Source organism: Acomys minous (assembly GCF_964271855.1).
Source record: "Acomys minous genome assembly, chromosome: 10".
In the NCBI taxonomy this organism is placed as follows: domain Eukaryota; kingdom Metazoa; phylum Chordata; class Mammalia; order Rodentia; family Muridae; genus Acomys; species Acomys minous.
The window spans coordinates 102125895-102141041 of record NC_140491.1 but is presented as its reverse complement, the minus strand read 5'-3'; the positions used below and the strand labels follow the sequence as shown (position 1 = coordinate 102141041).

Below are 15147 nucleotides of genomic sequence, written 5' to 3'. Positions count from 1 at the left end.
AAGGACACATGCTGATATATGGAGGTCAGTGATTATAGTGCAATGGCTACAATTCCATTTTATCAAGTCAGTAATGCAAATGCTCTTTTTATTTCCTCAGATGAGGTGATGAGATGAGAGCAGTACCCAAGTTGTGTGAATACATGGCTTGGGCTGAGCCCGGCGCTTCTTTCTTCATTTTTGCTATCCCTGGGCTTGGAAGGTTCTAGCTTTTGTACAATCTAATCTTCCACACACTTATACCTTGAAGGCTCCAGCTTCCAGCCTGCACCTGTTAACCTAGTCCTAGAATGTTTCAGCCTCCGAGACTTAACTGCTGAATAAACTTACTCTGTCTAGTTCTTTTCTGAACTCACACTGGCTGCTTCAACTCAGCTGTTCTGGCTCAAACTTTTCACCAACTTGACTGATTAAAACGGGCTTTTCTTGGCTTCTACTAAATTGCTCTGCTCAGCCCCAAAATTAAATGGAGAATTTTGTTCTAATCTTCTGGCTCCTCATTCTCTGGCTAGTTCTCTCTGGAACCTATCTCTATTAAACTGTCCTCATAAAATTGCCACACACACTACTCACCCTCCACTACACTTTTTCTTTCCCTGCGCTGTTCTTAAGGACCTTCTCTTTCCCATGCTGTTCTCTAAAGAGTTGGGCCCATTGTACCTGTGAGTCATTCTGTCAAACCTTTCAGTGATTTGTCACTTTGTCTACATCAGCTGGATCACATAGACCTAGGTCTTTAGATGTGATCTCCTGTCAGAGCAGACATGTTGCTGAATTAAATACATTAATTTACCCATTTACTTACCAAAGATTAATAATATTCCATGTACAATGGAAAATGACTATTTCTATTAACTCTTACAGCTTAAATTATAGATTGGAAAATAGAGAACCTATTAAGTGGATGGTGAACTCAGCCCACTATAACAAGTTCTATTCTGGGGTGTGTGTATGTACATGAATTCTTATTTGGCAATAAATAAATAAATAAATAAATAAATAAATAAATAAAATTAACCTGTACGTTAAGACAAGATTTGGTTAGAAAAGGAATATGAAATATTTTCATAAACATAACTAATATGCCTGAAGTCTGAAAAAACAAGTAATAGATATTAAAGACCAAAAAATGGCTAGAATGCACAGAGCCAAGTGAACAGAGGTAAGTCATATAAAAATGAGGAGTGACTAGTCATCAGATGATTGTAATATATTCTGGGACAAAATGAGTGTTTAAGTTTATCCTAAAAAGATATGCAAGTGAATTATCGTTACTATGCTGGGCTTAGCATTTTAAGATCAGCATTGAAAAATTATTCTGGTTGTTACAAGGCTTAATTGGAATCCATAATCTCAGTCAAAAGGCCCCCAGCAGTCAGTCCAGGAGAGAGATGGTGTGGACAGAGCTTTAGAGCAGGCCGAATTGCAGTAAATATGAGGCCACAGCAAGGGCCAAGCATGACTGAGGTGAGCTAAAATGACGGTTGGAACGTTAATGACAGAAAGGCCTATGTGTACTAGTTCCCATACATTCCCACACAAACACTTACGCCATTTTATCAAAGTTCACAACTCGTTTGACCATTTTCTATATCTTAGTCTTTACATTTTTTCCAAAGAAAACATTTTAAGGTCTCTGTTACCAGAAATGTATTTGTCCAAACTTAAATACTTTCTATATGATGCATAGATATCTGATCTTTTGGTAACAAACCAATGACAAATTCACTTTTAAAATGGCCTTCACTCTATATATTTTACCTTTTCTTAAGGATGAAAACAATTTTGCAAGCTAATGAGGTTGACATTAAAATTACATTTTGGCGAAATATTAGGCAATGCAGAATATAAGCTATCTTTAACTATTTCTAAAGAGAAATGTGGTATTTCACTGATCAGAATATTTTACTTAACCTTAATTTACTTAAGGTTTCAACAAACATGGCATTAAATTAATTAATTACACCTCAGAAAAATATTTTAAAAATATTAGATATGTCCATTTTGATCGTTTGTTTTAGATTTATTTTTATTTTGTATTTATGTGCTTGTGGTATGTGTACATGTGTGTGTGTGCATGTGTGTGTGTGTGTGTGTGTGTGTGTGTGTGTGTATGTTGAACTATTATTTCTTTAATTGATGGTGTGTTTTTACTCATGAAAACCATGAAGTTTTCTCAGTTTCTTTAGCTGTAAAAGAAGATTTTTTTTGTCTGTCTGAATTTTCTTTTCTTTTCTTTTTTTTTTTTTTTTGATAATTTTCAACAACATTAAATGACATGACTGATAATGATTAATTACCTTACAGATTTAAGCATGTTCCTTCTCTATATCTTTTTAAAGATTGTATAATTGAGGTAACTGTGTTTCTTGAGAAACCTATACAACTCTTGGATGGGTACTAGTCGCCTTTATTAGATAAACCCTCACTTGCTTCATAAAACTAACTGAATAATGGTTAAAGGCAAATGTCATATAAAATTTAAATTATTAAACCTTATATACACATCAGGAGTTGTTCAAATCCATCGAAAGAACCTTTGCTGATCTACCGTAGGACCAAATTTCAGTGCCCAGCAACTGTGTTGGGCAGCACATAATTGCCTATAACTCCAGCTCTAAGAGTTCTGACTCCATTTTTTTTAAAAATACTGGGATCTGTGGCCCCTTTCTCATTCTCTGTGAGAACTAGCACACACACACACACATATACACACACACACATGCACACACACACATGCACACATACCACAAGCACATAAATACAAAATAAAAATAAATCTAAAACAAACGATCAAAATGGACATATCTAATATTTTTAAAATATTTTTCTGAGGTGTAATTAATTAATTTAATGCCATGTTTGTTGAAACCTTAAGTAAATTAAGGTTAAGTAAAATATTCTGATCAGTGAAATACCACATTTCTCTTTAGAAATGGTTCTTCCGTGGATGAAAATGTTTTCTTGGAATTCTAATTTAAAGAAAAAATATTTTCTCCAAGTTTCTGAACAAAGAACGAATTAATATTGATAAAGTAAACAATTCGTTATTTAATACATGTAGAAAAACATGTATTTATTTCCCTACACCTTAGATGAAGTTGGTGTGCTCCCTCCCCTGTTTTCGTCCATCTCTTCTCTTCTACCCAAGGGATGAGGAGGTAAAATTTCATCCAGGGCTAAGCTGGAGGTTATGAGGTTCCTTCTCTCTGTGTTCTGCTACTCAGTGTGTATCACCCATTAGATTCTTGCCACTGAGCCTCTGGCACTAGCTCCTCACCCACATTCCTGGCAGTCCTTCATAGTATCTGTTAATCTCATGGTATCCACAAGTTCCCTCCAGCCTAAAGCCATGCTGATGGGCTTTTCTTTCTGAAGCTGTGAGTCTAAAGTCTCTTCTGCCTGCTGAGTGGCTACTGTCTTCATGCTGTGATTTCCTTTATCATGCATGTTTTTTTTTTTTTTTACTTTGGAGCTTGTTTAAATAAACAAGTTCACTATTCCAGCAAACAAGTAGCTAAAATCTCATTTATTATCCTTTTCCTGGCTTCCAATTTTTTCCTCAGCCTGTATCTTATTTTGTGTACGTTATAACAATAGTCTCATAGTTTGGTTGTTTTAATTGTCCCTGGACAGCTACAATCCATTTTCAATTGGCCAGTTATGGTAGATATTTTACGTGTCAATTTGAATAGATTTAAAATCACCATGGAAACCAATCTCTGGGCATCTCTATGGAACAGTTTCTAGACTGGACTAATGGAAGTGGAGAGTGTCAATAAAAGGTAGGGAGTGTCATACCATTGGCTAAATCCCAGATTGAAGGAGAAAGAAAAACCAGCCTCAGGTGTAGTAGCAATCTGTGACCAGATTCCTCTGGCTCCTGGCACCATGTTTCCCACCGTGCTGGACTCTGTCCTGGAACCCTGTGCCCAAATAAACCTTACTTTCCTTAAATTGTTTCTGTCGAGTGTTTTGGCTACAGCAGGAAGAAAAGTAACCAGGACAACAGCCAATGGCAATACATTGCTGATTTTCTGCTCACAACCATTCACAGCTTCCTGTTTCACTGGGAGCCAATGACCGAGCTTAAAACTACCATAGAGCTCCAATTCTCTGATACTCTGAACATGCTCCTCCTGGCAAACTTCAGGACTTGGTTCTCTCTGCGACTGAACCACTCTCTCTGCAGTTGTCCACGTGACCTACCCCTCCATAGCCTTCCGATACTTTCTTGGGTACAAGGCCGACATTTTTGGGCCATGCCCTTCACAATCACCACCATGCGCCAATCTATTCAGCTCTTAATGCTCTTTGCACTCTGCGTTCTTCTCTGTGGCACTAACAGAACATTGTTTGTGTTTTTATTTAGTTTAGATCTCCCACTTAAATGTCAGCTGTTAAAGAGTGTGAATTTAGCCTTTATTTTGAACTGTTGTTTTCAGTGCCTGAACTAACAGCTGTCCTCTAATAGCCACTGCGAAATTGCTTGTTGGATAAATCATCCAATATAGAATGATAATTACCATAATATCAGAGAGGCACATACTTCTATTAAAATGATTTGAAATATCATCTTTAAAAAGCAATCTGACAAAGGTCACCCAAATAATGTGGTAAGAAATGGCATAAAAATAAGCAAATAATCATGGTGACTATTATCTGACACAGAAAAGCATTTTCTTAGTGCTCTTCTTTTAACAAATAGATGTATATTCAATGATGATGAGAACTGTGAGCTTTTCCCTTCAAAAATAATTGTCACAATTTACACTTGCAAGCAATGTGCCCAGAATCCCTTAAACTAAAGCCTAACAAAAGACCACTCAGAAGCAAAGAGGTGGCATTTGACACCTTCTCATGGTAATTAATGAAGAGGAGAATGACTTTGCTTATCTTATAAATAAAAACCCCTTTCCAGCCTGCATTTTGCTTTCCAGTGAATGAGATGTCTGTGTTTAAATCCTTCATTCATTTTTCAAGTTCATGATTTTTCTCTTTTAGAGTTTTCACTTGAATATAATTGACAAGTAATACTTACTGGGAAGTCATCATGCATTTTAAGAAAATTTATTCACCTCCCTCCATTTTTTTTATAATATTATTTACTTCACATCCAGACCTCAGTTTCTCCCCTCTCCTCTCCTCACAGTCCCTTACCCCCATCTCTATCTCATCCACTCTTCTTCCATTTTGCTTTAGAAAAAAGTCTGACTTGATAAATATCGCTCAGTTGTGGCATATTAAGTTGCAGTAAGAATATGCACCTCTCTTCTATTAAGGCTAGGCAAGGCAACACATTATGGGAAGAAGGGTCCCAAAGGCAGGCAACAGTGTCAGAGACAGGTCCTGCTCCCATGCTAGGACATCCAAAAGAACATCAAGTAAAAACTCTAATTTATGTGTGAAGGGCTTAGGCTAGTTGCCATTAAAAGTCTCCCAACGCTCCCCAAATTCTACCAGACTTTTAAAGAAGAGATAATACTAATACTCTTCATATTTTTCTACGGTATAAAAACAGAAGAAACACTGGAAAATTCTTTTTATGTGTCCATAGTAGTCACCTGACACCTAAACCACATAAAGACTCTACAAAGAGAATTTCAGACCAATTTCCCACATTAATATTGAAGTAAAAAATATTCAATAAATACTCACAAACCAAATCCAAGAGCATATCAAAAAACATCATTAACTATGACCAAATAAGCTTCATTCCAGAGATGCAGGGATGGTTCAACATACAAAAATGTATCAAAGTAATCTACCTTATAAACAATTCGAAAGAAAAAGTTCATCTCATTAGATGCTGAAAAAATCTTTCACAAAATCCAACTCCTCTTAATGTTAAATGTTAGAGAGATCAGGGATATGCACACCTAAACACAATAAAAGCAATATACAGTAAAGCTCATAGCCAACAGTAAATTAAATGAAGACAAATGTAAAAGGATTGGACTAAAAGCAGGGACAAGACAATTTTTCTGTATCTATTCACTATATCACTTCAAGGTTTAGCTACAATAAGACTAAAGGAGATACAAACTGGAAAGGAAGCAGTGCAAGTGCCACTACACACTGATGATATGGTATAATACTTTCTACCAGAAAACTCTTAAAGCTAATAAATACCACCAGCAAGGTGACTAGATACAAAATTAACTAAGACAAACAAACCCCAAACAAAAAATGGACTTAGAGCAAAAGCAGGGACACAACACACTCTATAATTGCTACAAAACATATAAGATACCTTGGTATAACTCTAGCCAAGTGAAAGACCTGTGTGAGAAGAGCTTCAAATCTCTGAAGAAAGACATTTAAAAGTATATCAGAAGATAAGAAGGCCTCCCATACTCATGGACCAGTAAGATTAAGAGTAAAAATGGCCATTTTACCAAAAGCAATCTATAGATTCAATTCAACTCCCATAAAAATTCCAACACAACTTTATAGACCTTGAAACAACAATAATCAATTTTATATGGAAAAACAAAAATCCTAGGATATCTAAAACAGTTCTGTATAATAAAGGAACTTCTGGAGGTATCAACAGCCCTAATTTCAAATTGTACTATGGAGCAAGTAATAAAAACCACATGGAATTGGCATAAAAACAGGTAGATTGATCAATGAAATTGAAATGAATTCCAAGAATTAAATCTACAAACCTATGGATATCTGGTTTTGAAGCCAGAAATATACATCAGAAAAAAAGAAAACATCTCCAACAAATGGTTTTGTCCTAACTGGATGTCAGCAGAAGATTGCAAATAGATAAATTTTCATCACCCTGCACAAAATTAAAGTCCAACTTGATCAAAGACCTCAACATAAACCTGAATACACTAAATCTAAGAGAAGAGAAAGTGAGGAATAGCCTTGAACACACTGGTACAGAAGACAACTTTCTGAACTGAACAATGACAGCTTAGGCACAAAGATCAACAATTAATAAACGGGACCTCATGAAACTGAAAAGCTTTTGTAGGGCAAAGGTACTATCAGTAGGACAAAGGGGTACCCTAGGAATGGGAAAAGATCTTTACTAACTCCACATCTGACAGAGGGCTGCTATTTAAAATACATGAACTCAAGAAACTAGACATCAACAAATTAAATAATCCAATTAAAATGGGGTACAGGTCTAGCAGTGAATTCTCAACAGAGGAATATTTATTGGCAGAGAAGCACTTAAAGAAATGTTCAACATCCTTGGCCATCAAGAAATGCAAATTAAAATTACTCTGAAAGTCTATTCTATCTTATATCCATAGGAATGGTTAAGATTAAAAAAACAAAAAACAAAAAAAACCTCAAGTGACAGCACATGCTGGTGAGGATGTGGAGAAAGGGGAACACTCCACTACTGTACAACCACTGTGGAAATAAATCTGGAATTTTCTCAGAAAATTAGGGAGAGCTCAACCTCAAGACCCAGCTATAGCACTCCTGGGCATATAACCAGAAGTGGCTTCCCATACCACAAGGACATTTGTCTTAACTATGTTCATAATGCATTTATTCATACTAGCCAGAAACTGGAAACAATCCAGATGTCCCTTAACCAACGAATAAATAAAGAAAATGTGGTACATTTACAATTGAATACTACTCATCTGTTAAAAACAATGACATCATGACATTTTCAGGCAAATGGAATGAAACTAGAAAAGATCATTGTGAGTAAGGTTACCCAGACCAGAAAGACAAACGTGGTATATATTCACTTATAAGTGGGTATTAGTCATATAGCACAAGATTACCATGCTACAATTCACTGACCCAAAGATGCTAAGTAACAAGGAAGGCCCAAGGGGATAGGGGTGATTGAACCTCATCAAGAAGGTAAAGCAGAATACACGCTGTATCCATGTGAACGGGGAGTGGAGACTGGATCGCTGATGGAAATGGGTGGGATGGATGGGGAGGTGTGGGGACGATGGCGGGAGAGAGTACTGGGAGAGACAGCGGGAATCATGTGGCGTCTTTGAGATGACATTGAAACCCAGAGCAATGGGAACTCCCAGGAATTGATGAGGATAAACCTAGCTAAGACTCCTAGCAATGGGGAATTGTGAGCCTGATCTAGCCATCTCCTGTAACCAGGAAAGACATCCATATAGGAACTGAGAAACCAACCCAGCTACAAACCTTTGACCTACAATTGTGCTGGTGTAACCGTGGTATAGAAATTGTGGGAATGGACAACCAATGACTGCTACAGTTGATACCCAGGCCATGAGAGCATGAGAGGGACTGCACTCCTTATCCTGCCCAGAAGGCCAGGAACAAGCAGCTGGATGGCCCAGAGACTCACAATAGAATTAATCAAGAATGGCAAAAAAAAAAAAAAGATAGTTTGCTAAAGTTTTAGATTGGCATCTAGGTCAGTTGTTATCAGAGAAGTTTTACCCAGCAACTGATGGGAAAGGAGAGATTCACACCCAAATATTAGGCTGAGCTTGGGAATCCAGCAGAAGACATGGAGGAAGAATTTCAGGAGCCAGAGGGGTCAAGCACACCATAAATAATTCCTCAGGATCAACCAACATGAGGCAACAGGGGCTTACAGAAAAGCCTTTTTCTAACTCCAACTATAAATGAAAGACTAGGCATCAGTATTAAAATAAAACGGTTACTTGACCATGTTCACCTTTCTAGAGAATGACAAAGCCTGGCACAAAGTCAGATTTAGATACGTCTAAAGTGTTTCTCTCCTATTACCTGTGACTATCTCAAGTGGTTAAAATGGTATGACAAGAGTGTGTGGAATTTAATATATACACTCATGTGAAAAGACAGAGCCTTTAACTAACTAGTTAAACATCATCTCAGAGTGAGGAAAGACTTCAACTATTCTAAGCTGAAGTACAAAATTAACTTGACTTGTTTGACATTTAAAAATGGGGTACTAAATTAAAGATGTCTTCTATGTGGGATTATTTTTATGGTTAATAATGAGATCATTATTTACTATCAGAAGTATGAAAGAAAAAGATGGCCTTTTGGTTAGGGTGCTATATATATATCAAAACATTTCACGTTTAGGAGCCTCTAGAGACTTTGACTGATAAATTCTTTCCTAAATTTAATTTTATTCCTCAGTGATGCTTCTAATTCTAGTAGGTTTATAAGAGCCACTTGTTTGTAAGGGATATGGCATATTGATGAGACACGGAATACTAAGCAGGATGGCATTGATATGTGGTATGACAGCAAGATGACATGATACCAAGACATCAAAAGCCATGACAAAATCTGAAATGAAATCAAATGGCAGATGCAAGCAAGTAGATCAGAGGGATGGAACTGAATATGCGTATGTAGCAGTCTCCTAAGAAAGAGGAACATCCATTTTACACACAAATGGTAGTTTGTTTAATAGTATTTCATTAGAAAATTAAGATTCAGGTAAATATTATTACATGCTATCAATTTTTTCACATTAAAAACTAATTATCAGGACGGGGGAGATGACTCAATAGATAAAAACATATACTTCTCATGCAAAGGACAGAAACTCACTTCCTAGGAGTTACCTCTTGTGGCTCACAACCTCTTGAATTACCAGCTTCATAATATCCAAATATTTTTCTGCCCTCTGAAGGCACTGCACTTATGTGTACAGTACCCCACATAAACACAGAATTGAAGGTTAAAATTAAAATATTTTAATTTCTGTTAAAAAGTATTATTTTAAGATATTTACATGTTTTTTTATATTAACAAATCCCTTGCTAGAGAAAGATAAGTCAAGTAAAACTTAAGAGATTGAGGTCAAATATAAAAGCTAATTGGACAACTCAAGGAAAAACAGAAACTGCGTTAAAATGGTAACTCCAATTTGGGATGTTCAAATTAATGATGACTTGAAAAGTGTTTACAATAAATTGCTATAATTATCTTAGAATCATGTCACAATAATTATTTTGGCTTGCTAAGAGCATAGCATTTGTATGAGTTTTTTTCTTGTGCTCTTTTCTTGTTTTTGATTATAAAAGAGAATAAATCGAAACACACAGAATGTTCCATGTAGTTTAAGCCTGAGCAATTCTATGACGTACCACGTGCATTCTATATGCAGAACATGTGGCCTTTTGTGTGCTCAGGTTAAGGGGCTTGCAGACAGAGTCTTCATTTCACTCTGTGTTTCTTGAAGGAAACATAAATGCTGCTTTTTTTTTAAATGATGCAAACATTTAACCTGGCATTAAATATTTTCATAGAAACAATGCTATTCACACTGTAAACACTGATTAGGATACTGAACCAACAGCTGACTATTAGATAGTCTGGGAAGGCAGCTTTGGCTTGGGAGGTCATACAGCTCAGTTGGAGGTGTTGAACATGTGGTGTACTTCTTATGCTAGGAATAGAGACTGACCTATAATTATTTGGTTGATATTATAACACAAGTCTTGTTACATAATAGAATGTAGTCATCGCTGTGACAATGGACATGAGAGTACATGACAATCCGGAAGATGAGAGATGTGTCCAGGCCCATGAACTGAGAACGCTATCCTGATATGCCAAGAAGTACATTCAGCCAGGTGGAAAGTGAAGGAAAGACAATCCACAAAGGGACATCCAATTACACATTTAATTCTATGCATTTCTTACATGTTTTACTTTATCACATTATATAAGCCACACTGTGAAAAATCAGTTTCCCATTTATATTTCCTTATAAATTATTTGTGCATAAGGCCTTTTTATTTTAGTAGGAACGATTCACTTTCTCAGTATAGAACAAATTGTATTTATGTATATGGTCACACGTATGTATATACATATGTGTGTGCATGTGTGTGCGCATACATGTATGTATATAGAACACACGCTAAACACAATTATTCACATCGATTTAATAGATTTATATGGAATAATCTACACTATATAGACTACAGTTATCTAACTCATAATTATATTGTGATAAACTATCGCAATTTAAAAATAATCAACTCACTAAGGTCAGTTATTGCTGCCCGTATGTTGATGGATGTGGGGCCACCCAATGGAGTATGGAATTCCCATCAGTGGCCACATCCTCAAAAATCTCTCTCCTTCAGAAACTGCAATGTAATTAACCCTCTATACTGAATGTGGCCTGAAGATACTCTACAGTATAGATGCTGGAGTTTTGGCTGGCTTCATCTTGTAGCAGTCCTGTGCCACAGCTGGTGTAAATTCTTGAATGTAAACTATGCCAAGTCCAGATAAACAGAAATTCTTAGTACCAGCTCCTAAATTCTTTCCACCTCCTTAAGGCTTCCCTTAACCTGGGTGTGTGTATGGCGAGGCAAGGAAAGCTTTATACAGATGATTAGCTTATGGATGGCCACCCAGCCTTTCAACCAGTCATATATCTTTCCATTTACTGCAACCCACTGGGAAAGAGAAGCTTTTTTTGACAAAATATGAGAGTAGATCAGGACCATGGATATATTTACACAGTAATTTGTGAGCATGCTTGTTTAGCAAAACAGTAGAAGGGCCTGCCGCAGGGCCTTCTTGCCTAACCATGAGCTATGACAAAGTTTGGCACACCCAACATAGAATCCTTCCTGTGGAGCAGACACCAAATCTAACCAGAAAGTGGTTAGTCACCCGTAGCATTAATGCCACTATTGCACAAGTTGGCACATCTTGCTTGGTAGGTCATATTGTAGCATTCAAGGTCTTGACCCTGGTAAGATAATTTGATATCTTTCCTCCCTGAGCAATCCTGCATGGCACCTTGTAGGACTTTGAAATGTAGCCAGCCGAGAGAATGTTTCCTGTTCAGTTTGACATTGATTTCTCTTATGTCCTTGAGCCACAGAGCATGTTGTCTTCAGAAATAAGAAAATGATGTCGTTTTCCTCAGTTAATCTGGGACATCGTGCTAATCATGTTTAAGATTACTGTCACACACATTTAATCAAAGTTTCTTGCCAGGTCTATAGTGGTCTTTTCTCACTTCTTATTCTGGATTTTTCTAACCTGTGTACTATGCCTGTTGAGAATGGCTGATGTTCATTTTCTTAGGAAAGAACCCTTTCCTTTAATATGTTTTCCAATCAAGATGTAGCACTCTCAGGAGCTGTCCTGGCACAGTAGACTCACAAGCTTCTAGCACGAGTGTCATCAACAGTACTCTGTACTTTTCTACATTTCTTATGTTTTAGTTGACTGTCTAATTCTCAAGAGTAGCAGTTTTTATTTTAACTTATAGATATGTACCCCATCTCCCAGAGCTTATTACTCAGAACCAACATCCTCTTCAGCAAGTGAAGGCTTAACATAGAACCAAATTTCCTTTCCAAGTTCTGTTGCATCCCACAGTCCAAATGGATGTCTCAAAAGTGTCTACTCCCATTAGCCTGAGATGGTGGCTTCAGTATGCTGAGAACATAGTGAACACACATGAGATTTCTCTTAAAATTCCTACAGTGTTTTACTCATACTATTTCTTAATGGTAAACATCTTTTAGCTGGAAGTAGTTTCAAGGAAAATGTATCCTTTTGTTAATTGACTTACTCTTCTTCCTTTTATAAATATTTTAAAATATGCTTTCTCATCTTCCCAGTCCTTCTTACAAGTTCTTCCTTCTCCTGCTTTCATGCCATATGCATTATATTATCATCTTTTCATGATCCCCTATATCATTTCATGTTTTACACACACACACACACACACACACACACACACTCACACATGCACACACACACATGTGCACATGCTCACACAAACACACATGATTCCATGTAAGGCAGGAAATGCCATATTTGTCTATAGACCTCTGATTTATTATAATACAATAATTCATTTTTTGAAATGTAAAGAAATTTATTGAAATTATGAAAAGCGACTCCTACAAAATTGACTTTTCTATAAAGCTGTAGCTATACAATGCAGTGCATTTATCATGTTAAAACGTGCATTAGACACAAATACAGAAACCATGAAAACAAGCCACCATTCTTTAACAGTTAAGCAAAGATAAAATGCCTAAGAAACAACATGGATGACTCGCAGAGGATGGGCTCTTTAAGCACCATAAAAAAAGAGCACAGATGGATGAGTGTTCAGTTATACACACTGAAGTGAACCTTTGGCACTAGGAATAAGAGCACTTTGCAATAGAGCATTAACACATATTATAAAAGTACATCGTGTCAAAGGAACAGAACCACCAGCATTCAAAAGCAGCTTTGTCAACTGGGTAATAAAACACTCTACATCGTGTCTCTGTTGTCCATCACTGAGTACACTGGTAGAGACTTTGAAATGAAAAAAAGAAATAAAAAGGGAGCAGTGACTCCTTTTATTTTCTCTGTTTAAAATAAAAACAAACAGCAACTCTGTTATACACTAACGGTCTTCAAAGTATATTATTTGTACAAGAGAAGGACTAAGAACCAAACTGTGTACAGAGTTCCAAGCATGAGTGAGAGAGAGCGCACCCTTTATGGCTTTCCGATGGGAGTTAGGAGGAGCCACTTCATAGTCACTGGCACTGAGCAAAGTCACAGAAGGTTTGCCAGGTACTAGAGGAAATCATATTCATATTGATGGTGTAGTAACAAAGCAAAGCTTTTCTCATCCAGAGGTATATAGGCCAACATCACTCCAATTCACACAAATAATCTCAGCAAATGTGGCGCTCCATACACCTGGGACATGGGTGCATGGGAGTGATCTGTGAGAATTTCAGCATCCTGTGGCCTCTCAAATATGTTGAGTGGATGAGTGCCCTGCATCACATTGAAGTGCTCCTTCATCCTGGCCACAACCTCATTAAAAGCATACACCTTATTATCTGTATTTCCTCGAGATTTCTTATAATTTGCATAACCCTCCAAAATAGAACTTACGTTCTTCTTGGCAGGAAGATTAAAAAAGCTGGGTTTTTTTGTTTTTGTTTTTTGTTTTTTGTTTTTTTTGGTCTGGTGATCAAATTCCGGTCATCCACAAGCCATGGTTTCAGCTCTTCAGGAATCTTTACTTTAATTTCAACTCTGTTCATGAATGTTTCTTCATTTTCAGCTGTAGGATCTACCTGGGCTGTTTTCTTCCTAGGAGGCTGAGGCATCTCACTGGTCCTGCCACCATCTCCATTTCCAGGTGTTTTCTTCTTCTTCTTCTTTTTCTTCTTCTTCTTCTTCTTCTTCTTCTTCTTCTTCTTCTTCTTCTTCTTCTTCTTCTTCTTCTTCTTTTCATTTCAAAAAATTTCTGTTGCAAATATGATGACTTCTTTACTGGGGCAGCGCCTCACATCTTGCCCTGTGCATATTGTTCCTGATTGGCCTTTTGAAGTTCTCACTGTTTCTGCAAGTTGGTGTTCACGTATTTGAGTACTCTGCTTTCTGGAACCCATTCGTCCCAATTTTTATTCCAACCACTGTAATGGATAAAGTATTTCCCTTGTTTATCTTTTACAACAACCTTTACACACTTTGCTTCATAAAGAAGAGGTGCATGCATTTGACGATGTCCCCTGGAGGGTGAGACCTGGTGGCACTCAGAAGAAGGACAGCAGGCTACCAAGAAGAGACTTTATACCCTATGAGCACATATAGGAGGAGGTAATCCCCCTCAGGAACAGTCATAGGGGAGGGGAATAAGGGGAAAATGGGAGGGAGGGAAGAATGGGAGGATACAAGGGATGGGATAACCATTGAGATGTAACAAGAATAAATTAATTTAAAAAAAAAAAAAGAAGAGGTGCATGAAAGCACAGCACTCGCTCGCCTTGTCGGAATTTAGGCTTTGGGTCCTGCCTGGGCACCATTTATAAGTCATTCTCAGCCTCTTCTGTCTCGCACCACCTCAGACTACTGCCTCCTACTGTCTACCCCACCCAACTTCCAATAATTCATTTTCTTAGTGGCATGTTTTCATATGAGTTTTAACACGGGTTAATTTTTGCTCTGTTAATTCCGAATAGTTCAAACTTCAAGGCACCATATTTAGATCATTTTGATTCAATTCAGCTTCTTCCCTATTAAGCTACTATTGCTGTTGCCTGTCCTAAACAGACAAGTAGGGACTCTTGTAAAGCACCTAGTCTTTTAGTTTAAATAAGATGTGCTGGAATATTCATCCTGAAGCTTGCTGTATGTTGGTGAGACAGACTGTTACATTCATCTACGCCTTGG

The 15147-nt window shown here is 37.1% G+C and overlaps 1 pseudogene across 1 annotated transcript; it reads right to left on the bottom strand.

Annotated features, from left to right (window-relative positions):
• Window positions 1–13360: 13360 nt before the first annotated feature.
• Window positions 13361–14780, bottom strand: LOC311607326 (mortality factor 4-like protein 1; annotated as a pseudogene). Its single transcript has 2 exons — window positions 14728–14780; window positions 13361–14486 (listed from the first exon to the last, which is right to left on the bottom strand). The product of its transcript is annotated as a mortality factor 4-like protein 1 (transcript).
• Window positions 14781–15147: the final 367 nt, after the last annotated feature.